This window comes from Paramormyrops kingsleyae, chromosome 22 (assembly GCF_048594095.1).
Source record: "Paramormyrops kingsleyae isolate MSU_618 chromosome 22, PKINGS_0.4, whole genome shotgun sequence".
Classification (NCBI taxonomy): Eukaryota; Metazoa; Chordata; class Actinopteri; order Osteoglossiformes; family Mormyridae; genus Paramormyrops; species Paramormyrops kingsleyae.
Genome location: NC_132818.1, coordinates 10,138,810 through 10,164,761, shown reverse-complemented (window position 1 = coordinate 10,164,761; position 25,952 = coordinate 10,138,810). Strand labels below are relative to the sequence as shown.

At 47.8% G+C, this 25,952-nt stretch overlaps 1 long non-coding RNA gene across 1 annotated transcript in view; it reads left to right on the top strand.

Annotated features, from left to right (window-relative positions):
* LOC111836907 (uncharacterized) overlaps nt 1-20,961 on the top strand; it is a 34,607-nt gene extending 13,646 nt beyond the window's left edge. Inside the window, exons 2-3 of the long non-coding RNA XR_002836513.2 lie at nt 12,745-12,943; nt 20,900-20,961. This is a non-coding gene — a long non-coding RNA (uncharacterized lncRNA). The remainder of the gene's footprint in view (nt 1-12,744; nt 12,944-20,899) is intronic.
* The last annotated feature ends 4,991 nt before the right edge of the window (nt 20,962-25,952 follow it).

The following is a 25,952-nucleotide window of genomic DNA, read 5'->3' as shown; positions in this document are numbered from 1 at the left end:
ATTGAGTCTGGAAGGGTAACCAATCGTTTTTTTTTAAATAAATCATTTTGCAGGGTTTTGTTTATTTGTGAATGTTGCGCACTGTGGGTTTATAGATATCTGGGCTGGTATCTGGGGATGGGGGGGGGGGGGGGGGCTGTTATCTAAGGTTGGGGGCCTTTCTGCTGGCCTCTCTGCTCACCAGATTAAAGAGGGTCCTCTCCCAGAAGCAGCTCGTGTCCTCTTTCCGTCCCGATGACGGGTCGCCGAGTGATTGGGCTGGAACCTGTAATTACTGCGAGAGGACAAGCCTGGAAACACACCTGTAATCGACCCTGTTGCTCATACAAGGAAGGGGGACTAAGAGGGCTTAGGCATCCCCCCCCTGCCCTGAAAGAAGACCAAAGGGATGTCAGGGGGCAGAGCCATCAGTAAACAAGGAGGGGTCATTACGCCCCCCTTTTCTAAAGCCTAAATGCTGTCTAAGAGCCTACATGTGCTTCACCACCGTTGTTATGACAACTGGAGCCAAGCAGCGCCGAACCACCTGTGACACTGACCCTAAATATGACCTTTTCCCCCGAGGTTACTTCCACTGAGAGACCTATCGCTTTTTCTCTTGTTATTGTAAAATGCAGGGAAAATATACCCAAATTCTGGAACATCTATGTGGCACCAATTAAACTGGAATGTTGTATATGTCACGGGTTAAAATGAGCTTTTAAATCCTTAATTCCTCTACTCCCACACTGAGTACACAGAGAAAAAAATTAACCACAGCTTTATCTTATTAATCTGAAGTATTCTATTATACCAACTGAAGCAAAAATGATTCATACATTGGAAATGTATGATTTGTCACTATGTGATGGAATTTTTGTGTAAATAAATAAATTGAATCAGCGGATGATGTTCTGTAGGAGTGGCAACTGACTAAATTGTTTGAGTTGTTACTTTACTATAGTGTACAAAACAAGTGGACAGATAAGCCTATTTGGCTGTTTTCTTTTTGGGAGAAAGCCTTGTTTTTCAGTTCATTTAAATTTATAAGATTCAAGCGAATGGAATATATTGATGCTTTTTGGTGGGGGCAGTTTTACGGCTATAAAAACAGAATTTGTGGTTCCTGACGGTTGCGGTCGATGCAAACGGCTGTGGAAGCTTTTATGCAACCTGGCGTCCAGGAGACTTAAGAAAATATTTGCCTTTCCAGCCTTTTGAGTCTTTTCGGTCTCGCTAAGGGAAAAGCATGCGCTTGAAAACCACAAAGCGAAGTGAAAAAAAATAAAAAATCTGTAGGGTCAAATGTCCCTGAGTGGCGAGGGCGCCAAGTCCGCACATCGACTGGACGCAGCGTCTCCAGGAACAGCGACGGGCTAGCACCGTGATCGCCACAGCGATGTAAGAAGCCATTTAGTGGCCGAGTCACTAGATTGCCGAAGGAGATTAGTCTTTGCGCTACAGGAATTTTCTAAATGTACTTCTGATCAGCGAGGGAATTGGAAAATGAGGCATGCTGGGAAACGTAAGCGCCGCCAGCGCCTGGCCCTCCAACCGTCAGCGATCAGACAGTGCCTGTCCTCATGGTCATGTGACGCCTACACTGGCCCAGTGTTTCACCTGTGTGAGAACGATTCCTCTGGGGTGCTAGATACACATGTTACGGACACCGCAGGGCTGTGCCCGGCCTTAGTGCTGCAGATACGGACCCTGGCGCCATGAACACAGCAGTTCTGTCTCTTCTGTTACCCAGACTGGTTCTGCTAATGGTGCCTCTGGTTTTCAGACTGCAGCTGGGCAATGGGAGTCTACCATGTGAAGTCTGTTTATTTCAGTCACGCTCTGGACGCCGTCCGGCCGTCTGCCCACCGCTCTGCCTGCGAGCGGGTCAGGATCTCTGCGCTTCCTCTGATGTGATCCTTGACCTCTTTGATCTTTTCAAATTCCCTTATCAAGGTGGACCAATGGAAACCGGCCCTGAAAAGGCTGCTTTTATTTTCCGCTAATATCCTGTGCAGGTGACCCGCCCATTTTGCCCCAGGCAAAGATTATAGTAGGTGCAGAAGCCTTAGGGTTGCCTGGTCATTTATGCAGAAAGGACATAACTTGTTCTTTTTCTCCGCTAGTCTTAGCAAACTTGTACAAAGTAAAATGACTTGAAATAACTGGAGCTACGAATAAAAATGTATAAAACGCCAGACCAGTTACTAAATTGCCCTTAGGTGTGCATGTGTAAGTGAATGGTGTGTGAGTGTGCCCTGCAATGGGCTGGCCCCCCAGGCCGGGGTTGTTCCCTGCCTCGTGCCCATTGCTTCCGGGATAGGCTCCGGACCCCTCGCGACCCAGTAGGATAAGCGGGTTGGAAAATGGATGGATGGATGCATAAAACGCCAGACCAATAGGAACAGGCGACTGTCTCAGGTTAAGCTTTGGGACGCCAGTGTATCGTGCTAATATCTGAGCAGCGGTGCAGTAGTGTCACTTCCCTGCAGTGTGATGTAAACCTGCAAAATCTCGTTTCATTACGCCACAGCAAGTCCGGCCAGTCTGAAAATGAACCGCTGAACGGCATTGCCGATTATCCCCTCAGCCTGTCCCCCTGTGGTCTGGGTGTAATTATGGGTGTAATTTCAAAACAGATCAGAATTATACTTCAATATTAGTTCAAATACAAGAACTCGTGGCCATAGGTGGAAATTAGCAGGAGAACATTATAACTGGATTTATGAAAGCAGTTTTTTACACAGCGTGTAGTTAGAGTATGGAATAGTCTTCCTGTTAGTGTAGTGCAAGCTAAAACCCTGGGTTCCTTTAAATCAGAGCTAGATAAGATGAGCTATTAGTTGAGTTCTCCTAAAACGAGCCTGATCGACCGAATGGCCTCCTCTCGTTTGTAATTTCTTATATTCTTATGGGTAACACTTTACTAGAGGGGACACTAATAACTAAGTAACTTGGTTACTAGTCAAGTGCAAATCATGAACAAATATAGTAACTATGTGACATTCATGAACTGTTATGATTGAATAATGTTGAACGAACATGAGATCAGTACATAACTAACACTTAGTTTCTGATTAATTAATGCATTAAGTAAGGGTGTACTACTGCATCATTTGTGCCCCCAGTAAAGTGTTATCAAATTATGTAATTTTATATTGAATATGTTTTTATTTTTTACTTACATTGGCTAGTTAATTAGTTATGTCTGTTCTTTAAGACAAACAGCCCTTTGCCATATACAGCGAATCATGTCCCTGCAGCAGAATATACTGTATTCAGCATGCAGATGGGGCTGCCAAGTTCAGGCACCGTCTGGCTAAGCATTAGCATGACTGAGGTGCGGCACTAAGTGATTGTGGACATGCTGTGATTCTTGGTGCCATACATGGCGATTACAGCGCGTCAGAAACAGCCACACTACAGTGTGAAAATGGTGTGAAGCACAAACGAATAACAACAACAACAAAATTTCTCCGAATGCACAGGGGTGGGTCACCCCCAAAGCAGTTCTGGAGGGAACCTAATATAATTACTTAATACACTCTACCTAATACAGTGGCCACAGAATGTATGTCTAATCTTAATTGTGAACTATAAATTGATCATATGACTGAATTATAGATGCAGGTAACTGAGTGTATTGCTAATACATGGAATAACTGAGTAACATTGCGGTTTAGCAGTTGTTCAGTTGGACATGGTGGCAGGTCTGGGATTGTACCTGGGAGGCCGTTTTTTCCCCCTTTCTTCTAGTAATACTTCTCTCTCAAAATGATGCCAAAAGACCCATTTTGCACCCTGTCCTGTGGTCAAAGCCTGCATGCAACATCGGTGGTCTCTTGACAGCCCCTAGTGGGCATCCATCTACATCACAAAAAAAAACAACATTTCTAAAAAATATATAAAGTGCGTTTGACTGCCAGCACGTTTATAAAGTACAGCTTTAAGCAGCAGCAGAAAGAATACTGAATAGAAGATCTACTTTCAGATAAAGTACCTTTAAGTGAGCTGAGCTCATGGTGCTTAACGAGTCACCAAATGAGGATCTGTGTCCTCTGGAATGTAATGTGAAATGTCCTGGGGGTCTGGGGCTGACACCCCCTCCCGTCTGATGGCTGGGGGCCCACGTCAGCCGCCCCAGGATGCAGTTATGCTCTCCGTCCAATGCGGGGGGAGGGGATTGGATACTAATTGGGCCGTTTGGTAGCCAGAAGGCGGTAGGCTCGTGAAATGGGTTTGGACCCTCCTCGGTCCCTTAGAGATTATGGGATGGCATGGGGGAGCTGGGTCCTGTAATATAACTTCCACCCATCGCTTCAGATGTGCCTGCAGGCCAACTTGTGACTGGGGCCAAAGACAAAGACTGTGTGTGTGTTTGTGTCCTTATGAGCGACTGAATCATACCTGCAGCAGCATGAGCAGCAGTTTGGTTCAGTTACTGGTGATGATGCGTGCACCATTTCCCGAGACCAGCTGAATGGCATTTTGTGGGGGTGGGACAGGCTCACCTGAGAGGCCAGTGGTGTAATATATCTGCTGTGGCCCTGTTTGGTAATCCTCATCCTTACAGTAATTTTATAAGCTTTCTTTGAAGGGTTTGAAGATAGATGCAAGACAAGCAAATCCAGTGGTTCTGAAACATCCTTGGAAGTAAATACACGTTTTTATGCTCAGCATTTTTTCTTCCTTACACTCCCAATTATTTTCATTCCGTCAGCCTGTCAATCCTTGACATCATTCTGACGCTTTTTAATCCAAAGCAATTTCCCATAGATGGAAGGGTTACATTTTATGCTGATGGGGACTTGAACCCACATCCTCTTCATTGCTAGTGCGATGCTCTACTTCCTGAGCTTCAGGCTCTGCTGCGCCAGATTCATATTAGTTCCTTTTGCCAATTTTGGCAACATTTGGTGGTTAAAATATTTGTTAAGGACTGGGCCAACGGTCCAACTGTCTATTGACTTTTCAGCGGAAAAAGCGACTCTTACGGTAACAAAAACCCAAAACGAAATTACTTATCTTGAGTGTGTAATTTAAATGCACCAGTACCACCTACTGCGTGCTTTTATGGAGCTTCGCTAAACAAACAGTCTTGGCAGCGGCTGGTGGCCTCCTGGAAGGACTGGCCTCAGGAGACTTCTGGAAGCTTTTTATTTATCTGTCGGCCTCTTCAGCTTTTATCTGTGGCCAAGGTTCCACCAGACGCCGTCGGAGGCGAGAGCAGAGCGGGCAGCGCGTCACCAGTACGTGCGTCCCGTCAGCCGCAGGAAACACGGCCACCAAAGCACGCGCGCAGGCAGACGTTTGGTCACCTCAGCTCCCATGAATGGGACCTTTGAGGCCCTTGTGGCGTCAAGTTTGGCTCGGGAGCAAAATGACGGTCAATTTGAGGACCACAGAGCAGCGCTGGGCGGCGCCGTCCTCGAAAACCCTGCTTTATTTTTTCCACCCCTTTATACAACTCAGCAATTTAAGAAAAAAGGTACCCCCCCCCCCCCCCCCTTAAAAATAGCCACATTCGGGATACATGAGACCTGTTGTGTGTTTGGGTGTGTGTGTGAGGTGTTCTTTGTCACTGTTTCATACTATACAAGTATACAACTTGCCTAACGACCTAAATGACTTCTTTTCATAGGTAATTTTCCTCTCTGTTTTTCTGTGAGGTATGCAAATTTGGCACAGACCATAACCAACACTTAACTGTGGCATGTAAGCTATCTTATTTCCCCTCTTGATTGTTTATTTTATTTACCTTTCAGACATAATTGGGGATATTTAGCCAGCATGAGAATTCCATGCAGTTTACTTCACATGGGAACGTAGCACTCTGACTTCTTTTTTTTAATTATGATTATTGAAAAGAACGTGAGCAGTTGTGTTCATTGGGATTACAACATGCACTATGTTTAGATTTTAAAACAGTGGTCGACTGCTTTTAATGGTTCTGACAGAACTTGCTGCTTGTTTCGGAGACCCTTGCCGTTTGAAAACGGGCCGTTTTAATTTGGGTGAATCTTCAGAAGCAAAATACAAATTTGATTCTTAGCTTGCAAGCAGCCGCTTCTTGAATTGCTGTAAGACGAATAAAAGAAGAGAATTTTATTAAGGAGAACTTATTGTACTTGTAATCAGTCACCATTGGTTGAAACTTCTGCTTTTCTGTCTGATGGTGTCCAGCTGATTGTCCTCACAGGGGGCTTCAGACGGCCAGGCTGCATTCCACAGATTACATGTATTTTAAAAATCTAATTAATGTCCTGGAGCAGAGATCAAAAAGCCGGCAGTCTGGGGCTCCGAGCCCTACTGGGCCTGCATCAGCTCCCCAGGTGAGGAGCCGTGACTGAAGGTGGACTCCCGCCTGACTGCTAACATCTTTAAGCGCCCCCTGCTGGCTGGGGGATGCCCCCCTTCAGGTTAGACCCGGGGCAGTATCCCGCCGCTCTCAGGGTGCCGGGTCCTGCTCGCCGCACTCCGCAGGCCTGCTCTGGGAAACATCAGGCCTGTTAGTCACGGCTGCCTGGGGTCCAAGTAGCTTCAAACCAACTAGGTTGCCAAACCGTGCATCTCCACGAGCTCCGTCTGGTACTTCCGTATGGTTCTTCATGCAGGTTTGAGGAAGCACCCCTTCTTCATGGTTCTTTTGATGATCTGGCCGGTGTCGTAGTATCTGGTAGGGCTTCTGAAGATGTTTTGCTGTTGAAACTGAACGTATGAGACTAAGGGTGTTACTTTGGTTTCAACATTGGTAGGGACCAAATCAGCACCGAACCCCCCCCTAAACACACAGGGAAGTCCCACAATATTGGTAGGGGCATGTCCCCCTGTCCGTACCCAAATATACGCAAAATCACGACACATTTAATGATGTAATTGGTTACCAGCCAAGTGAAAGTTGAGTGAAAAGTGAGTGAAGCTTGCTTGTCACCGTGTGCTTAGCACACTGCGTGATCACAAACGATTAACCACTGAAATCACACCATGCACAAAAATGGTACCAAAGATAATCATGTGAAATTGCCATGGTGTGTGAGAGCCTGCACATTAGGCGTGGTTTAAATATTTTTAGTTCCCTTCTCCCATCTCTGTAAAATTTAATGAGGACGACAATGAACTACTGAGACAGTCGAAGAAGGAAACAGAACCGTATTGGGATGCATCCTTGATTTTGCACAACGAATGTCAGCAGAAGGAAACTTTTTGGCTTTAATTCTACTCTGAGGATCTCACGGTGCAAAATCTTCGATATCCAAAAAATATTGGTATGGATGGTACCTGGAGCTCTCTGGTGGGAAAAAACAACGATAAAATAAGTATTCTTATTTACAAAGTGATTTTTCACTCAATTTCTCGTGCTTTTAGGTTAGATTTATTCTTAAAAATACATAGCATGTTTTGTACAGCTTCCGGGACCTGTGCCCGCCTCGTTGCCCCTCCGCTGTGGTACGTCCTTCTGTTTCCACCACCTTCTAATGTACATTGGGTAGGGACACTAGGTAGCTACTTGTCCCTCCTGTCCATACCCAAATCTGTGCCCTTGCTGAAGACATCAGAAGATAGCTGAGCATATCTCAGGAATGTAAAAGCCATTTCCAGCAGGTTGATCGCTCTTCCGAGCCTTACTCTATGTCCGGATGGGCCACATCCTGCTAGGGAAAAGTCATGAGCTTATTTTCTTGTGTACAACAGATGTAGGACGAGAGGCGCCAGATTGAGAAAAAAAAGTGTTGTGCCACTGATCCATGGAACAATATTTGTTCAACCGGCGCTTTGTTGTGCGTGACCACAGACATCAGAGGCGGCGCTGTGAGCTCTGGCCTGACTGCGTTGTGATCAGATAACGCCCTCCACATGTGTCGGCAGATGTGTCTGGTTGCAATTTATCGATTTGAGGGAAGCTGTGGATGAAGCCGTTGTTGCCCTTAAGGGGACATCGCTGTCGTTGCAGACAGGAGAGGGGGAAAACAAAGGCTTCAAGAAATAAAGAGAAGGAGCCTGGACAGTCGTTGCTGTGGGCGTTCACTGACAAATGGGCTACATGCGAAATGAAGTCACTGTACGTTCTGTCGAACCAATATTGCAACAATTAGACAGTAACCTGGAACTGACCACTAAACATCTAGAAGAACATCTGGAAACATTTACAGACTCGGAGTATTACATTAATGTCTGGAGAGACACGCGCAGAAGTTGTCTCGACGTGCCGCTCACTGGCAAACACGCGCATGTAAATTGGTTTCGTTTTTTTTCCAGGGATGTTGTGAACACACAGGAAATGGATGCAGCTTCAAAGGCTTACCTCCTGTCAGACTCGGGGGGCAGCAGGGCCATTTGATAAGGTGCAAACGTCGCACAGGCCCAGAGGTGTCAGTTCGAGGTGCCCCCGCAATCCGTCAGAGTCTGGCCCGGGGGTCGGAGGTCACGCTTCCACGGGGCCACAGGTTTCGTCCACGCCAAAGCTGTCACAGAGCGCCCGGCCCCGCTGGTCTCTCAGTCTCGGCATGCATGGACAACAGCGGGAAAAAAAAAAAACATCCTGTAAGATGCTTTGACTAGTTTTGAGTCTAAACAGACAGAGGCTCAGGTAGGAGGGCTTGGGATTGAAGCTGTACAGTGAATTTGCATTATGGTCTGTAAAACAACAACACTGTAACCTAATCTGGTATTATGTTTGTTTGCCTGATGACATGTGTACAGTGTCTGGCTATACGTAGGTTCCACATTACGAGTCCTTGTTAATGTCACGGCAAAGAGCAGCCCATGCAGGCCATCCTCCTCTTCCTCACTGCCACACACTGATGGGGTCCATCCTCTTCCTCACTAGCCCTGTCACACCGGATTCTGTTTTACCTAAACTCCCAGTGCCAGAACTGCATCGGCTCCTGTCTCTGGGCTGCTAAGGATCGTACTACTTTAAAGAAACACCACATGAGTTTATATGTCTTCCTGTATGTTGTGGGTTCTACACCCGGAGCTTGGAATCGCTTGTTTAAATAGTGCCGTCCATCGTTCAGGTGTGTGTGTGGGATGCACACTGAAGTGAGGCTGGCCATGTCTCAGTGGGGTGAAACTGGAACATGGGAAGTCTGATTAATGCCATGAGGTCTTTCTTCCACAAACATCGTGTCGTATAAGGGCTGTGTCACTGAGCCGGTACCGCAGTGGAAACGGCATTTTATCACTGGGGGTGCGGTGGGGGGGGCAGTGGGATAAGGATATCGGCGCCACTGGGTCAGGTAATATTGATGAGGAGGCACAGTGGGACAAAAATTAAGTTTAATTGGGCTGATTTCACCCTATGCTGAACCACTGAAGTTTCCTACATGCCTATTACTGTAATTCTGTCATGTAATTATAGCCCATTAACTTAGCTTTTTCGAAAGAATAGAATAAACAGATAAAGTGGCAGTGTGACGCTTGTCCGATGTGACCTGCGGGGAAAGCTTTTCGCTCACCGCTGGTGGCAGACAGCCCCGGCTCCGTGACGGCTTGACAGCCATGCAGCACGCACATGGTCGTGCAGGAGAAGCGCACAGCTGACACACTCCTGGCCCTATTCACTTGCGTCTTTTAAAGCCGGTCCTTTTTGGCCCCTCTCTTTTGCCGTCCCTGGTGCTGTGCAGCACTGGCTTGGCCGCTGGCCCCTGACAGGAAGCTGCCAATCCCGTCCGCAGGTCGCATGCATAATCGATGAAGCTGCACAATGCACACAGGGCGTGGGGTGGGGTGGGGCGGGCGGGCGGGGGGGTATGGGCACCTGTGCCAAACAAAGCCTTCCTTCTCTGCCATCTTTGCGTCGCCTTGTACCCATTGTTACCACGCCCCCCCCCCACTAACTCCTCCTCGCCGCTCGGCCCCAGCTGCGGCACATTCATCTGTCCACACTCGCCCCCCTGCCCCAGACGAAGCCAAAAAGTGACACCCTCCCCAATAAAGACCTCTTTATTTGGTTATTAATGACGGGCCCCAAGCTGCGGATTGGCTTTGGAAAGGGGACCGTCATGGAGGCCCCAGACCTCGGTGTGGGGGCCCGACCGGGGGGCTTCAGGTGCACACATCCCCCCCATCCCCCGCCCACCTCCACCCGAAGGGTGGACCCAAAGATGACAGGCTGCTCTGTGTGAGGGCGCGCTGTGTGTCGGTGCGCACGTGCTTGTTTAGGGGGGGTATTTACTGCATCCCGTTACCAGGAAACATAGCTACACTCACATCAAGCCCAAAGGCCAGCCGTACGTCCGCAGTGTCTGCACTTTATAATGCTGCACGATGGCCTCATTTTTGACAGATCTCAGGCTTATTTGCCATTCCCAATATCATGTGCAGTAAAAACAATTTCGTTCCTCGCTCCAAAACAAAACGCTAATAGTTCCGTGCCAATGGGTTTAAACTAATAAACCGGATCGGATTTTTCTGGCACCTTCCGAGCCAGCTGGCCACACCCCCGAAATAAAGTGAAGTTGTCTCTTGTCCGGAACGACTTGCCGGCAGGCCGATTCCCGGCACGGGATGATAGGCCCCGCCACAAAAAATCGAGGCTGTGAAAACAAAGAGCGATGGCGGGAGTATGACCCCCCCCCCCCCCACCATGCAACAATGGCTGCCATTTATCCGTCCCCAAATGTACGAGAAGGGGCCGTCTTGGCATGGAATGAGATGGTGGCATTGTTGTTGGGGTGGGCGCCAATTGGGGTGGGGGGTGAAGATTTATGCAGGCAGTGTGTTGGAATCTGGGCACCTAGAGTGGGCCAGCTGCATGCTGAACAAAAACCGTGCCCAGCTGCGGAGGTCCACCCCCCCCCCCCACCAATGCGCTCAAACCCGAAGCCCCCAGACCCTCGATCGGGCCTCGGCTCGGTCCCACGAGCCCTCCGCACGGCTAAAGGCCGGCCGCATCCAAGCTCCCCTTGTTATGGTAATAGATTGGCTCTGGAAAAAAAGATGGGGCGGGGGGTTGTGAGATGCTACCAGTCAGCTCCAAAAAACAAAGAAGACGAAGGGAAAAGGCAGCATGTCACAAAGGGGGGGGGGGGGGGGTGGGAGAGAAAGAGAATCTTAATTAACGACACGACGCTGATGTCACAAAAGTCGGTCAGTGCGGCCCTGTGCGCGATCAGCACAGATACACGCTGAGTAACGCACTTAACTCATCCCTCTCGAGGAAAATCTTCTGCAGAAAAGCTTGCATCTTTTGTGAGTTCGCCCTCAGGCTGTGTGTCCATGCAAATGCATGTGTCATCTGCGTTCTGGACCTTGCAAAGGGTTTTGAGTTCTTCTGTCCAATAAAACAGGCTTCTTTTACCCTTTCTTTTATAAATAGAGAGCAACCAGACACACGTCGGGACTCTGCGATTGGGCTTCTGTGATTTCTGTATGAGAAATAGAGCGTCCTGCGTTTTATCTTCTGATAAAATCCACCTCATTTGTCAGGTTTCCTTACCGGGCCAGTAAAAGGGACCTGCATGTGGTTTTGGTTACCGGAGAATGAGTCAGGCACATCGAGCAGAGATTATTACACTGATAAAGTGCCGCGTCGTGGCGACGGCAGGAAAGCGCTAAAACCTCGGAATATAATAAAAAAAAGATTAACAAGCATAAAGCTCGTTCTTTCTGTTACGGCTCGGCCTCTCTGGCTGCGGAGGCCCAATGGTGTGGCTGCGTCTGAGAGAGAGGACCGGCAGATCAGGACCGGCTGATCAGGACCGGCAGATCAGAATCGGCAGATCAGACTGTGTCATCCAGTGGGGTGGGGTCTGACCTTTCTATTGAGGTCCCCCACCGCACCCCCACCCTCCTCTGTGCTTCTTCGTTTGTGTGGCTTTTTTTTCTACTGATCCTGCACCAGTTTAACTGCCCCACGGGACCTGTCTCGTCCTAAAACCCCTGCAAATGCCAGCTTTGGACCCGAGCTCCATGACCAATGGGAATTCCTGTCCCTGACTGCATCAGTTGTCCCTGTTGGGAACTAGCCCTGTGTGTGGGGGGGGGGTCCACAAACCGACAACCCCGTCCCTCCACATCCATCCACCTGAGGAGGGGTACTGCCCCCCTGAGCTACGTCCTGTAAATCCAACATCTAGATATGTGAGCCCCCCCCCCCCGTGGGGCCTCAGGGACCCATTAAATGGCTGTCAAGCTGTGCTCTCATGGGGGGAGTGGGGGGGTCAGAAAAGCCAGCTTACAGTAGAGAATCATTAAGCGCTGTAAGAGCTGGATACAGTCGCTTGTTATACTGAATCGATCTGCCAGTGAGGCCCGTTACATTGGTCCCTTCACCTGTCAGCAGCCACAGGCTTCCCCAGTAATCCGCTCCATGTGTCTGCGAAGGAGGTCAGTATGCAACAGCAGAGGTTACACTCGATTACAGTGGAGTAGCTTGTTTTCTATTTCAATCGGAGATATTAGGGGCAGCTATTTCCAGTGGTGGGCCTTCACTTCCATGAGTGGGTTATGGAAGCTGAAATCAGGCCCTGGCACCCACCCCAACAGGAAGTGACACTAACAGGAAGTGACATCGTTGCAGGAGTTTGCCCTGGTGACACTAATCTGTACGCATCTCCATTGGCTAGTGTCAGATATGAAACAGTTCACTGCTGATGCTGACAGAGGTACGTCAGCCAACATTACAGTTCTAGAATGTTCTGTGTTTTGTGTTTTTGCTGGCGTAGTGATTTGTAATAATCTTAGTTTATTTAGTAATGGTGATATGAGAATTGAAACAAATGGCTTATTTTCCCATGATAATCTCTTTAATCTGCCTTCCAGCTACACCAACGTGTCCCCCCCCCCGACTGTGCCGCGTCCCCGGCGTGTGCCAGGGCCGCCCCGTGGTGGCTCATCGAGCGTATCCGAGGAAACGTCCACGCCAAGCTCCTCCTCTGCTCGGCCGCATGACTGCCTCTTGGTGATTGCGCGTTAAGAGCACGAAACTTCAAACGCGATGGAATCACTGGGCGTTTAAAAGGTAACTATCTGGTCATAGCTGAACAGAGTATAATTTAATAAAGCTCGATTGCTCCCAAACGTTGTTTAATCCCATGTGATTTTACCATGTAACGGACCTAATGTTACCTCCAACACACATCAACAGATTCAGGCTTACAGAGTTGGTATGTTCATTGAATGTCAGGGGCAGATTTAGTTGTTAAGTGAAGTGACTATGGGAAGGAATGAAGTCCCTCTTCATCTTTACATGGAGTGCGTCTTGGATCAATACTTTTGTTCTGTTTTTAACACCTGGCTCTGCAGTTCCATTGTGTGTTCAGAGACGACGCATCAGCATCGGGAAAATTACTAACTGTAGTTTTAGTTTATGCTCCTAGTTCCTGCCTGGCAGGAACATGCCGGCAAACTCCATGGCACTCCTTCCAGATTTCACTCATTTACTTGCAGGTTTATTTGGTTTCCACGGTTGTCTGAACCGTATCCCCCCTCCGACACGCTGCGATCCCAGCTCATGTGAGCCCCATTTCGGGGCTCCCGCCAGCTTCTGCACAGCGCGTCTCCTGTGAGCGGGGGCTGTATGTGCTGACAGTGCCGCGTGTCCTGCATCACCAGCTCCCCGACATGCAGTGAGGCTGACGGGCCAGTAGGGGGCGTGGCGGTTTTGCTACCAGACTCCCGGTGGAAGAGCAACAGTTTTAGGTCCCTATACAGGCCCACAAGCGAAGCACTTAAGCCAAAGTGCTTCAATAAAATATTGAATATAAATAAAATCAAATATGTATGAGTAAATTGTAAAACTGTGAGCCAGGAGTAGCTGCTTAAAGGTGCCTCACACTGTGGGGTTGAAACTGAGGACTCGGTGTGACGGCCAGGAGGGTCACCTCTCTGCCGTAAGACCTATGATGAGGCTGTATGTTGCCTATATATACAGTATATAATATGTGTGTGTGTGTGTGTGTGTGTGTGTGTGTGTGTGTGTGTGAGTGAAAAATCTGCAGTAAGTGATCACTGATAGTTACATTCTATTAGCGCACACTTTTATCCACAGTGATGCACATGTCTGAGACAGCAAGGTCAGACGGTCCCTGGAACAACTGAGTTCTAGGGCCTTTGCTCAGAAACCGAATAGTGAAACTACTGTGCTAATACTGGGATTTGAACCAGCAACATTCCACTTACAGGCACAGCAGCCTAAGCTGCTGGCCAACACAGCACCCCCTATGTGGTTATTAAACCACACCCAAAGCACTCAAAGGGGTGGTTCACGATGTCCTTTCGCAGTGATGCACCGGTCCTCAGAATCATCTGCTCCTACTGAGTCAGCTTCCCTGGCCGACTAAGGCAGCAGCGGAGAGCTGGTGCCCCCAGACAGGAAGTACTTAATAGCCCCTCGCTTTAATCCCGAACATGAGCCAGCATGCATATCCTGTGGAAACGGGAGGTTTATACCATCCATATGCCTGTGGGCAGCAGGTTGGTGTCCTCTTGCTCAACTCGAGAGCCGTGGTGGGATGGTGGCTCGCGGGTCGCGTTCCTTTCCCTACAGGAGGGTGTCCAAAAAAAACCAAAAAAAAACAACTAAATTGAAACGTCCCCTTTCCCCCTGCAAGATGGATTGAAATTGACACCTGGCAACCTGGATGCTTTCGCATCAGGGGCGGTTTCCACGATGAAGATGGCATGGATTTCAGCATAGCTTCTTTTTTTTAATTCAATAAAAAGGACTTTGGAGACCATAAAGAGATCTAACGAAGCACGGGGCAGCCCGTTTGCTGGAAAAAAATGCAGTAAAGAGCCAATGTACATTCTCTAGAAGCCTGACAAATTATGTCAATGCTTCAGATATGCGCTTGTGCCTTGGCAAGTAGGTTAGGCTGCTGTGTATATAAGCAGAAGGTTGTTGGTTCAAACCCCAGGGTCTGCAGGTTTGTTCACCCTGAGCAAGGCCTTTAATTGCCAGTTGTTCCAGGTACATGCTGGTGTTTTAGAATCAGTTCCTGCTGCTTTATTCCCTATTGACAGCCGAGTAGCTTACGTCTGAGTAGTAATGACCCACGGCAGATGGGTACATGCGTGTAAGTCCGGGCAACCGTGTGACTGGAAGAGGTGTGTGGGGCCGAGGCGGGGGTGGGGCGAGCTGCCAGTCATGACCGTGTTCTTCCATCGTTTTATGTTTCCTGCGAGCGGCGTGAAAGGCGAGTACCCGAGCACATTAACCTTACAAGCCCCCTCGCTATGTTTCGCAAAGCACCGTATAATGCGGTATGCGGGGCAGCCAAAGGGGCGACGCTCAGTCGCTAACAGATTTTAGCATGAGTGCAGGCCGCTGGCCCGGACCGCAGCACCCTGGTGCGGGCCTTGGCAGCCGGGGTGCGGTCGGCTCTGCCCTGGCACCGTGCCCCTGAAACGTGCACCCTCTTTGATCCACTTCATCTGCGCACTTCGTTCCTGTCCCAGTTCTCCCAGGTCCGGAATCACTGCATTGGTTGCGTTGCAGTATGGGGTGAATATTTTGGGTACAGATAGGGGGCGCTCATTCTGTTTGTGGGATAGGCTGATATGATGCTACCACTCGTGCCTTGTATCTGAAGTGACTCCATCCTGGGGGTGGGGGGGAGGGGAATCTGTTAGTTTGACACTGCTTCTGTACTCTGATCAATTACCGATTATCCATCCATCCATCCATCCATCCATCAATCTTCCAACCACTAATCCAGTGCAAGGAGCCAGATGACAATCCGATTGACACCCTGGATGGGAGGACAATGCATCATATGACACACACACAATCACCCAAATTACTAGCTGTATTATTCCTTAGAATTACTCATTGCATTCAAGTCCACGCTGAATATGAATTACATTAATTAGCCAAAGTTAATTTAGACAGCAACCGAGTCCGGCTACCCAGCATTCCTTCCGTGTTACATGTAAAACGAGTTCATTTAGTCAGCGAGCGAGTCGTACCACCCGGCCTCCCAGCCTCGCTGCCAGTAAGCTCGCCGTCTTCATCCCCACAGGGATACTGCACCTGAGAACGTCCAAGAGGGAGGCAGCACGGGAGGGCAGGCAGCACGGGAGGGAGGCAGCACGGGAGGGAAGGCAGCACGGGAGGGCAGGCAGCACGGGAGGGAGGCAGCACGGGAGGGAGGCAGCACGGGAGGGAGGCAGCACGGGAGGGCAGGCAGCACGGGAGAGCAGGCAGCACGGGAGGGAGGCAGCACGGGAAGGAGGCAGCACGGGAAGGAGGCAGCACGGGAGGGCAGGCAGCACGGGAGGGCAGGCAGCACGGGAGAGCAGGCAGCACGGGAGGGAGGCAGCACGGGAAGGAGGCAGCACGGGAAGGAGGCAGCACGGGAGGGCAGGCAGCACGGAAGGGAGGCAGCACGGGAGGGAGGCAGGATGAGAGGGCAGGCAGCACGGGAGGGCAGGCAGCATGGGAGGGCAGGCCCTCACCGCCCAGCTTCTCCGTGACTCGCCTTTAATTGAAAAGAAGCTTTACTACACCGTCGCCACATAATAGCTTCTCCAACTTTTTCGTCCGCTACCTTAAACACAAACAAGCGTTCTAATCAAAACAATGAACTTGTCTTATGTAAAACTGGTTAAATTAAACCTTTCGAAACGTCCCTCACTGACTGCTTATTGACCATAGATTCTAGGGATTGGCCGATATGAGAGGTTTAAAATGTGTATTTAGCAGATAAATCCAGTCAGTTCTCCTGTTTTGTGATGTTTATCTGTCGCCGTCAGCCTGGGACGTTTAGCTGTCTCTCCCTCCCTCTCGCTCACTCTCTCTCTCTCACTCTCTCTCGTAAATGTTATCTCAATAAACATGCTTGTGAATTGCCTGACAAGTATGACAAGTGTGTATTTAATAAACTGTAATTGTTTACAGGGTAGTCACTTAAATCTGCTTCACACACCTCTTAGGCTCCATGGACAATCATGAAAAATGTGTTTCTGATGGAATTCGCTAAGACCCCCGTCTGGCACACTTGTGGTGTTTACATCTCCGCCGCATACCGCTTACCTGTACACACACCTCGTCTAAATCCCTCCCTGCAAATTATAGATGACCACACATGCATGCACAGGAACAGTGTGTGGCTCACGGGGAAGGGGGTTAGGACACTATGTCTGCAATCGGTAGGTCATTGGTTCAAATCCCATGGTCAAGAGAGTGATTTCACTGTTGGGTCCTTGAGCAAGGCCTTTAATCCCCAACTGCTCCCGGAGCTGTCAGACCTTGTTTTCTCTTATATGCAAGCACATCTGCTAAATAAATTAAAAACTTAAATTAATGCAACTTCTTTATATCCATCTTTACTTTTAGTCTGTCAGTTCTATATTTTTGTCAGTTTTTCTGTATAACTTTTAAATACTCTGCCCCTTTAAATGCCCCGTCCCTTTATTAAATGCCCCGTCCCTTTATTAAATGCCCCGTCCCTTTATTAAATGCCCCGCCCCTTTATTAAATGCCCCGCCCCTTCACCTCGCTGAACATGTGACTCTTTGGACTGTAGCAGTGGGGTGGACCACCAGCCTGATAATGGTGCAGCTCCCAAACACAGTAAAGCAGCCGCGCAGGATATGGTGCATTTCTTTTTTCTACCAGATGCACTGCAGGTCAGATTGCGGTCATATCACAAAACTGCCGTTGCGGCATCACACAGGGGGCTTCAGCTGTGATTGTGAAGCAAACCCATAACCTCTGTTTGACAAAGAGGTAAATCTGTCAAACCGCGGAATGCTGTGCTGTATTGTTTCCTGGATAAATCTTTTTTTGAATCCTCCTGTTGACAAAAAAACTTCAAAGTACTGCAGGGCTCTTGAGAGCGGGTGAGCTTGTTTACAGTCCACCTTCGTCTCGTAAACTGGGGAAAAGCGAGTTGGATGACAGATGAACTCAGCAGTAAACACAGAGTAGAGGCATGTGCAGGAGAACATTTGCGCAAACACACACGCGCGGTGTTTGATTTGGCTCTGAGGGTCAGCTTCACCTCAGCTCTCATTGGCCCGGTGCTTGTTCAATAGAAAGGGGCCATCCTCTGGCTTTTATTTTGGGCCGGCTGATTGGCTGGCGCGACATCAGCTGTGCACTCTGGCCATGGTCTGTGCCCATTTGCAGCACCACCCACTACACTGGCTGCCAGTCTTCCCTGCAGGGCCACACCCTTATTCCAGGCTGCGTCTCCCAGCAAAAGCGAACCTTAAGCGACCTTAAGGAGCCTTAGCCTTATGTTTGCTGATTCGTGTGAAGTCACAGTCGGGGGGTCCAACCTTGTTTCTGTAGTACTTGTATTATACTATTAGTATTCTTCAATGCATACAAAAATGTAGATATTTATTAAACCTCTGCCCATCTAATATCTGTATGCAATACCCTGTTACCATCTCAACTGAATGGTTTTTCTTATGCGTGTGGCTCAGCAGGTTAAGATTGTGCCTGTGAGCAGTAGGTTGTTGGTTTGAATCCCATGATTGGCAGAGTAATTTCACTGCTGGGCCCTTGAGGAAAAACCCCTAGACCCCAGTTGCTCCAGCGACTGTCTGCCCCTGCTTTCTCAAAAATACACAAATATGGATAACAGTGTCTGCAAAATTAAAGTGACCAATGTTTCTGTGTTCAGATCAGGCCTCTTGGACCACACCTATTCTTAAACCCAGCCACCTACGGCATTAATCGCGCCCCAAACTGCAACAGTTTAAACGGAAATGTTTGGCCTGCCGCTTATCTGCTGGAGGTTTCCTGGATTGTCGCTGTATCGGAGACGCAGATGTTATACATACATCCGCTCTTATCATCGCACCTAAGACAATGCTGCTGGTTTCCGGAATTTTCCAGGTTACATAGCTGTGATAATATTATAAAATGTTGCATAGCCTTTACACTTTGGTTTGTATTGCAATAGTGTATCCCCATCCACAAGTCCAGCCAGAGAAGCTCAGTGATGATGGGGCCTTTCTGAGTCAAACGCACATCACGTTGAGATCTGTACTTTAATTATCCAGCCCGATTAATGTAATAAACCCCTCCTAGGGCATAAGGAGGATTTTCCCGCTGTGATGGAAAATGACATGAAACTGGAGATTTCACTCGATCCCGCTGTACTGCTCGCCGTGCGGGTTCAGTGTCAAGATCATTTAATCTGCCGTCGTGTTTTTTTTTTTCTCCTTCCCTTCATTCCATGGAAAGTGAACTTTTAAAGGTGCCAGTGACTTAGGGATCAGATTCCTATACAGGACTGACATGTGAGGTTACACGCGGTGACAGATCTAGAAGGTTCTTAACAGGAAAAGAGCTCATGCAATGACTTTGTAATGTATTATATCAGGTGGGGAAATGATTCTGGTCGTACTGGGATCCAACAGGAGATGGAGAATCCTGGAAAGGCTTGAAGCCCTGGGCACGAGCACGCCACTCTCTGACAAATGCTTTTAATAAAGGCTTCCAGCTCCAAACTCTTGCTTACTACCCCATGGAAATGACACCTAGTAGATTATCGCTAATGCTCTACATCTGAATGATAAAAAAAAAAATGAAGGGCACCACGACCGTGTCTGAAGGTGGAGCGCGCGTGTGTGTGTATTTGTGTGTGCCTGTGCTTGTTTTGGGGAAAACGCGAAGCAGATGTGGGGAAGTGCTGTGTACTGAGCAGCAAACGTACCCTAGAGAGGGATGGATGCACAGCACAACAGAAGGATTTGCTAACCATCGCAGAAAGCTGAAAAATATGTGCAGTGAGGCCATCCAGCAATACCATACGGGCAGATCTGCAGAAAGTAGCCGGGCTCTCGCTCCACAATCCCCAGCCTTGATTCAAAACACTGAGTGAGCTAACAGCTTCCTTTCCTGCAGAGAGCCGGCCCTAATGTGCCCTTCTAAGACCAGAGGCTGAAAAGTCACCATTTGAGACCAGAGACTATTTTAGATCCTCAGTACCCTCCTCTCAAAAAGACAACCAGTTCCAAACCTTCTCCACTGTTAGGCGAAAGTCTCAGAGTGGGTCCGAGCGCATATTCTCCTGTCTCATTGTGAGGCAGCGTGCCACTGGATGTCTGATTCTCACGGCTAGCGCATGTATCAGCTTAAGATTTCCCCTCGTTCCTGTCCTGAAGATTTCTGGATAGTGTAATTGTTTATAGCACACAGTGAAAACTGAATGCCACAGCAGATTTATAAAGTAAACATTAAGCAACCGATATCTTAGAAATTATAGGTCCGGCTCTTGACATTCTGTATTACACATAATTGCATCCAAATGCAGAGCTGAAGAAGAAACCGTTAACCCACCTGCACTCTCCATTGTTTGCATTTCCAGCAGCAATGACACAGAATTTTGACACAGAATTTTCTAGGCTATTTTCCGATAATTGAGAGAGGCGATCGGGGCAAGGACAGCGGCTGAATTCTAACGAACTGCGTTCTGCATTTTTGATAGCCGCTCAACATTATCGCTGAGGTGCTTCAAGTTGTTTCTGGGCTTTAAAGTTGGTTGCTGCTACGAGGGGAAGAGCGACATAAATGTACAGTATGTTACCGGCCGTCTGTTGAATTAGCATTTTTTTATATAACTAATTGTCTAGAGTACGTTGCATAATTTTATATGCATTGATGCTGACCTTTTTCAGAATAGTTATAGAGTTGATGCATAATTTTGATATGCCCTAATAATTGCGGTATTTGCATGCATACCGTAATAATTACGGTATTTGCGTGCATTTCTGAAATAAAGTACTAAGGAACTGAATTTAATTGCATTACATTTTCTTCAGCTACTGCTTAGGTTACGGTTAACTTCTCCAATGTTTAAAAAAAGTCACTGATAATTGCTTCCATAATTCCACAATGTCACGTCTTTGACCCCATCCATCTGTGTAGGGGGCGCTATAGATACATCATTCTCTTGGCACTGGGCCCAGTATTATTTTGAGCTTCCAGGCCAGAGTGACTCTGCTTTCCTTACAACAGGCTGCCATGTGTGCAGGACTCCTCATCGAAGAATCGTTCACACGACAAATTGACGAAGTCGCCACCACAGGTAACTCGCTCGAGAGACGTCGTGGACTTTGCTCTTTCATAAGGATACGAGATTTCAGCGGAGTGACATGTATTTTAGTGGTGCTGACTTGCCCAATGGGGACGTTGGCTGGAGTGCCAGATAGAGGGCTTGCCCTCTTCCTCCTGTAGGGGGCAGCACTTAGGAAAAAACTATTGTGACATGTCCCTCTCTGTCTACAGTAGCTCAGTGCTCCACACAAGCATAAAAACAGCAGCATTAAACAATTAGCTTGCAGATTATCACCAATGTGGTTCCTTTACTTAGTCTTGTTACTGGTCTAGTTTGCACACCTGCCTTTTAAATTGAATCAGCATTTTATTATTTAGTATAAATGAGCAGATCAGCTGCATATAACATATGAATACAGTAAGTAATTAGAAACAGCAAGAAATCGTTATATTTTTTGAGAGAAAAGTTGTGAAGGATAATGCAGGGAGGGGGGCAGAGAAGGGATCAAACACGCACCTGGCCCCCGGTGGCGAGCCGCAGAACAAAAGGGGAATCACTTAAAGCTCTGGCGAAAATCAGCAAAGCAGATGGGGGATGATATGCAGCGGTCGGCCAAGTGGACGGACGAGAGGGGGAGAGTAACTGCCTTAATCAAAAACCGATCCGATGCTGCCAATTGACCGTGAACGATGTCACAGAGCTGTCTGCGCCCCGTTAGCTTGATTTGTACAAATTGCGGCAAAACGTCCCACTTGATTTATAGGGGCGAGGGAGACGTTTGCTGAAGGGTTGTAGCCGATCCCATGGCATTTGCCGGCAGCTCCTGATTGGGCCTAGCTTATTCTCTTTCTGCCTGTTTTCCAGCAATAAATGAGACCCCCCCTCTTCATCAATAACAGCTACTACCATCCTTTGTGGCCCCAAGGAAACGTAACTTGGCACAGAAGTTTTTCTTGGCCCCCACCCCATATTGCCGGCTACTGTTTGGCACAGGATCCCCAGTGCACCCGGATCCGTGCGGCTGGGGTCGGTGGGGTGGGGGGGGAATTACCTCCAAGCAGCGAGGTAAACCGACCAGCTGGCTCGCCTTCACCCTGGGGGCCACTGCGGACAAGATGATTTGCGACCACCCCTGGATGTGTGGATGAGGTCGCGGGGTGAGTGGCACCCCCTCTTGGGAGGCTGCGGAGTTGTGCAGATGGAGCGGAAAGCCGTCTTTCTGATCTCTTTTAGGACTGCATAACTAGTTTTCCTTAAATTTACAACAAATCATTTTTATTATCTACATAAATATTATTTTGGAAGACGAAACAATCTTTCGTGTGTTAGCTCACATCGATCAAGGCTGATCTTTCACACCTTTTGCACCGAACTACTTCCAGGAATTATCTCCTGACATAATGTCAATATTATTAGAATTTGATTAGCTGTACTCCTTTTTTCAGAAGGACTTTTCCGGATTCTTTTTCAACCCACTTTCCACATCATGGAACAATGTCATTTTGGCGTGGTCTTTTAATTGATATTAAATCCTAACGAAAAGCCCCGCATTTTATATAGGAATACTCTGTGTTTGAGTGTGCACTGAAGCATGCTAACATAAATAAAAGGAAATTAATTAAATTTATGGTGCTTAGTGTGGCGCCATGGAAAGAATACACGATTAAGGAGCACTGGCCAAATTTGAGATGGATAAATTGGAAATGATCAGTCATTTCTGGCTAAGCCCAGCGTCTCTGTTTCTACAAGGGCTCGACCAAACAATCAGAATGACAATTCAAGGTAAATATGAGAGGTCTCCAAATTGATTTTTTATTTATTTTTTTAGTTTTTGTTTTTGCGTCTCCAGACCCTGCCCAAGCAGTTTGTCATGTCAACTGGGGTTACACAAAAACCCGTTTAGTGTAGGTCTGGCGGTGACTTGCCAGCGTGAATCGGGAGGACGGCATGTGTTCTTGTTAGCTGTATTTTTTTTTTCAAAGTGACACATTACAGATGCTGAATATGTTTTTCCAGTTTTTATCCTAGCTCTAGAAGCATTAGATTTTGTACCTCAACTACCAAGCTTTTGTCCAGCATACTAGTGCCTTTTAAAGAGCACTATTGACCTGTATTTACCTTCAAATTGGAATATAACTCTCAGCTCAATACCTTAAATTTCACACAGTGAAATGTTCAATATTCCTTAACTTTGTAACTTTGTGGTACCCATGCAATGCGCTGCTGAAGCAGGGTGCCTGCTTGACGTAACATCGTTTGGGTGATTCATTGATGAGCAGAAAACAAAACTGACGGCTGTGGCTAATTTTAATTTAACTGGGCTGACACTCGCCGATGCCAGAGTCGAACTGTGCATCTAGTTCAATTTGTGGACGAGCTGTGTATCTGTCTCCCATCATTGTCATCTTGGCAGCATCTGTGGACCAGCAAAGTGTACGGTCTTTGTAGCTCTTGGACCACGGTGAAGAAAAAGCATAGAATGTTTGTGGTGTTTGGATCCGCAGTGCTCTTTCAGTCTCGCCTTGCTAAACATTGAGGGGGGTAGGAATGATAAAATTATGTACTGTGATGTGTCATTTGGATCGTTCTCTTTGATTTGTTTGCTCAAATCAGTTGTTGAAACATGCCGGGACTCCAGACCGGTGTGGATGTGAGGTATCTTCTTGAAAATTCCTGAAATGTAAATAGATATAGATATTTTAACTCATGATGATCTCCAGTCCGGTAGCTAACAGTCGTAGCAATGGGTTGTCCAGTCCCGTTAGCATAATTATCAGCAATGTCATTCAGCATTTTGAAAGCTGAGAAGTCATTTGCATAAAGTCAAAGCAAGTGAAGATGAGATGGTGAGGAAAACCAGTGCAGACAACCACGACTTAGATGACCATAGGCAACCATAGACAATCATACACGACCTTATGCTTACCAGCGGTCTGGTGACTGTCTTCACCAGCTTCCTGAAAAGCTCTTTTAATTTGGTGTTCATTTGATGTTATAAATACAGTATATGTCAGTGCATAATTGAGAGTGAAAATGTAAGGGTAGTTTCTTTCCAACACTGTCTTTGGAATGGGCAAACAGCCACAGATGCTCTCCGTTCACACGCCTCCAGGCCCTGATACGCAACCCATACACGTCTGTCTTCCATTCAGGAGGTACCGCGCCCACCTCGCGTTCACGTGTTTCCAAGCGCGCTTAGCAACCGCTGTAAACATTCTAGAATTTTATCAATACGACGCGCCTAGTGTTGAACTACACGTTGACGTATGACTTGCCGAATATACCCATCGATATGGTTGTTTATTTAATAAGCAGATAGTTCATGAGTCTTTGGTGGTTTCTATTAGGTAATGAAGTGACTTTGTATTAGGAAACAGTCCATCTGACAGCAGAAGGTGTTTGTTGAATTTAGGTCCTCTTCTCCTGGATTATCAGAGCAGTGTTTGTAAAACCTAAAGTCGTCAAGCCCAGCACAGTAATCTCATGGCAGGCTTGCCCTCTGGGGGGGGGGGGGGGGGGGGGTTAGCCGGCCTGTCAATGTCTCACCAGCCTGTCATACAAATCCCTCTAAAATCCACTCAACGACCACAGGACCTGGTAGCTGTGTTGGTCAGTGTAGCGAAGGGGTGTTTAACCTCAGTCTGTGTTTTCGATGTAATGAATAGCCTTGCCAGTGGTCTGTAACTGCTCCACGCTGTTATATACATAAGGTGTATACATAATGGGCAGGCCAGGAAAACCCACACCGAAGTTATTATTACTTTGCCACAACGACAATATTCCACTTCTGTAGTTCTACAGAGGGATTAGCATAAGGTTATGCATTGACAGGGAGTCATCGTCTGCTTCTACAGCTCCTGGAGGTCTCCAGACAAGAACGTCGACTGCGACTCGCCTCTCCCGAAAGTCTGCACCCATGGTAAAATAATCAGCTCCGTCTGAGCGGACGGCAGTTTGGGTTTCAGCCAGGCCCTGGAGGAGAACTTCCATCGCTCACATGCAGTGTGAAACAATCCGGCCAGAGCTGTCAGTCGACATTCCTGTCCCCGATTGGCTAAATGAGGCCCGATCGACTGTTTGGACAAAAAAGTGTGCAGAGGACTTTGACGTGCAAGGAATTGAATTAAATCCCCCCCTTTCAAGCTGACATGGGAGAGAGTGTCTGGGTATGTGTGTAATTACCCATTCAGATTTTTTTTTTCCTCTTTTTTCTTTGAAGCAGAAAATGACAGATGTATTTCGAAATAGACATAATCCAACGCATAGGATTTCTCTGTCTGAAAGCTGCCTTCCCTTACCCAGCACGCACCTCTTCCACAGGATGTGGCTGTATTACATGTGACGGAGTCAGTTTGCCCTGCCCAGAGTGGCGAGCCATTGAGGGGTGAAATCCTCGGGGTTTGATGTCACATGTCCTAAGGTTAGCCACTGACTGTACATTTATTTAGCCGAGGCAAAAGAGACTGTCGGCTACCAGTCAGAGTTACCACCTGACGCATAATTTGCAGGATTGCCCCAAAAAAATAAAATGCTGTGTTCCTTTCGTACTGATCCCGCCCAGCATCTTAGTAAATATCGGGGTGTGTATCCCATATTTTTTCAGATTGAAAATGGAAACCCTACAGTAGATGCTCAGCAGAGTGCAACACGGCCATTCTGACATAGATCTTTATTCCCTAGGATGGATGAGGAATAGAGGCGGAGAGTTAGCCGCAGTGACTTTTGGAGACTGGCATTTCGAATGAGCATTGGGCCCCTCTATATAGGGCCCCATAAACTTTCCTGCCCCGACTGTGAGCCCTGATGACATCACACTCACAGTCACTTCAACACCCGGACACCGGGAGCTGCCGCAGGGGCTTCAAGCTCCTTCCTGCACTTGGTGTACTTGTCTTACATCGGGGATCGAATCCAGCGCTTGTATTCCGCTCTTTCAGCTCTCCGTCACGATCGGCGGTGGTGTGAGCCGCCTGGCTCCGTGATTGATTAGTCGTGACTGCCGTGCTTGCAGCT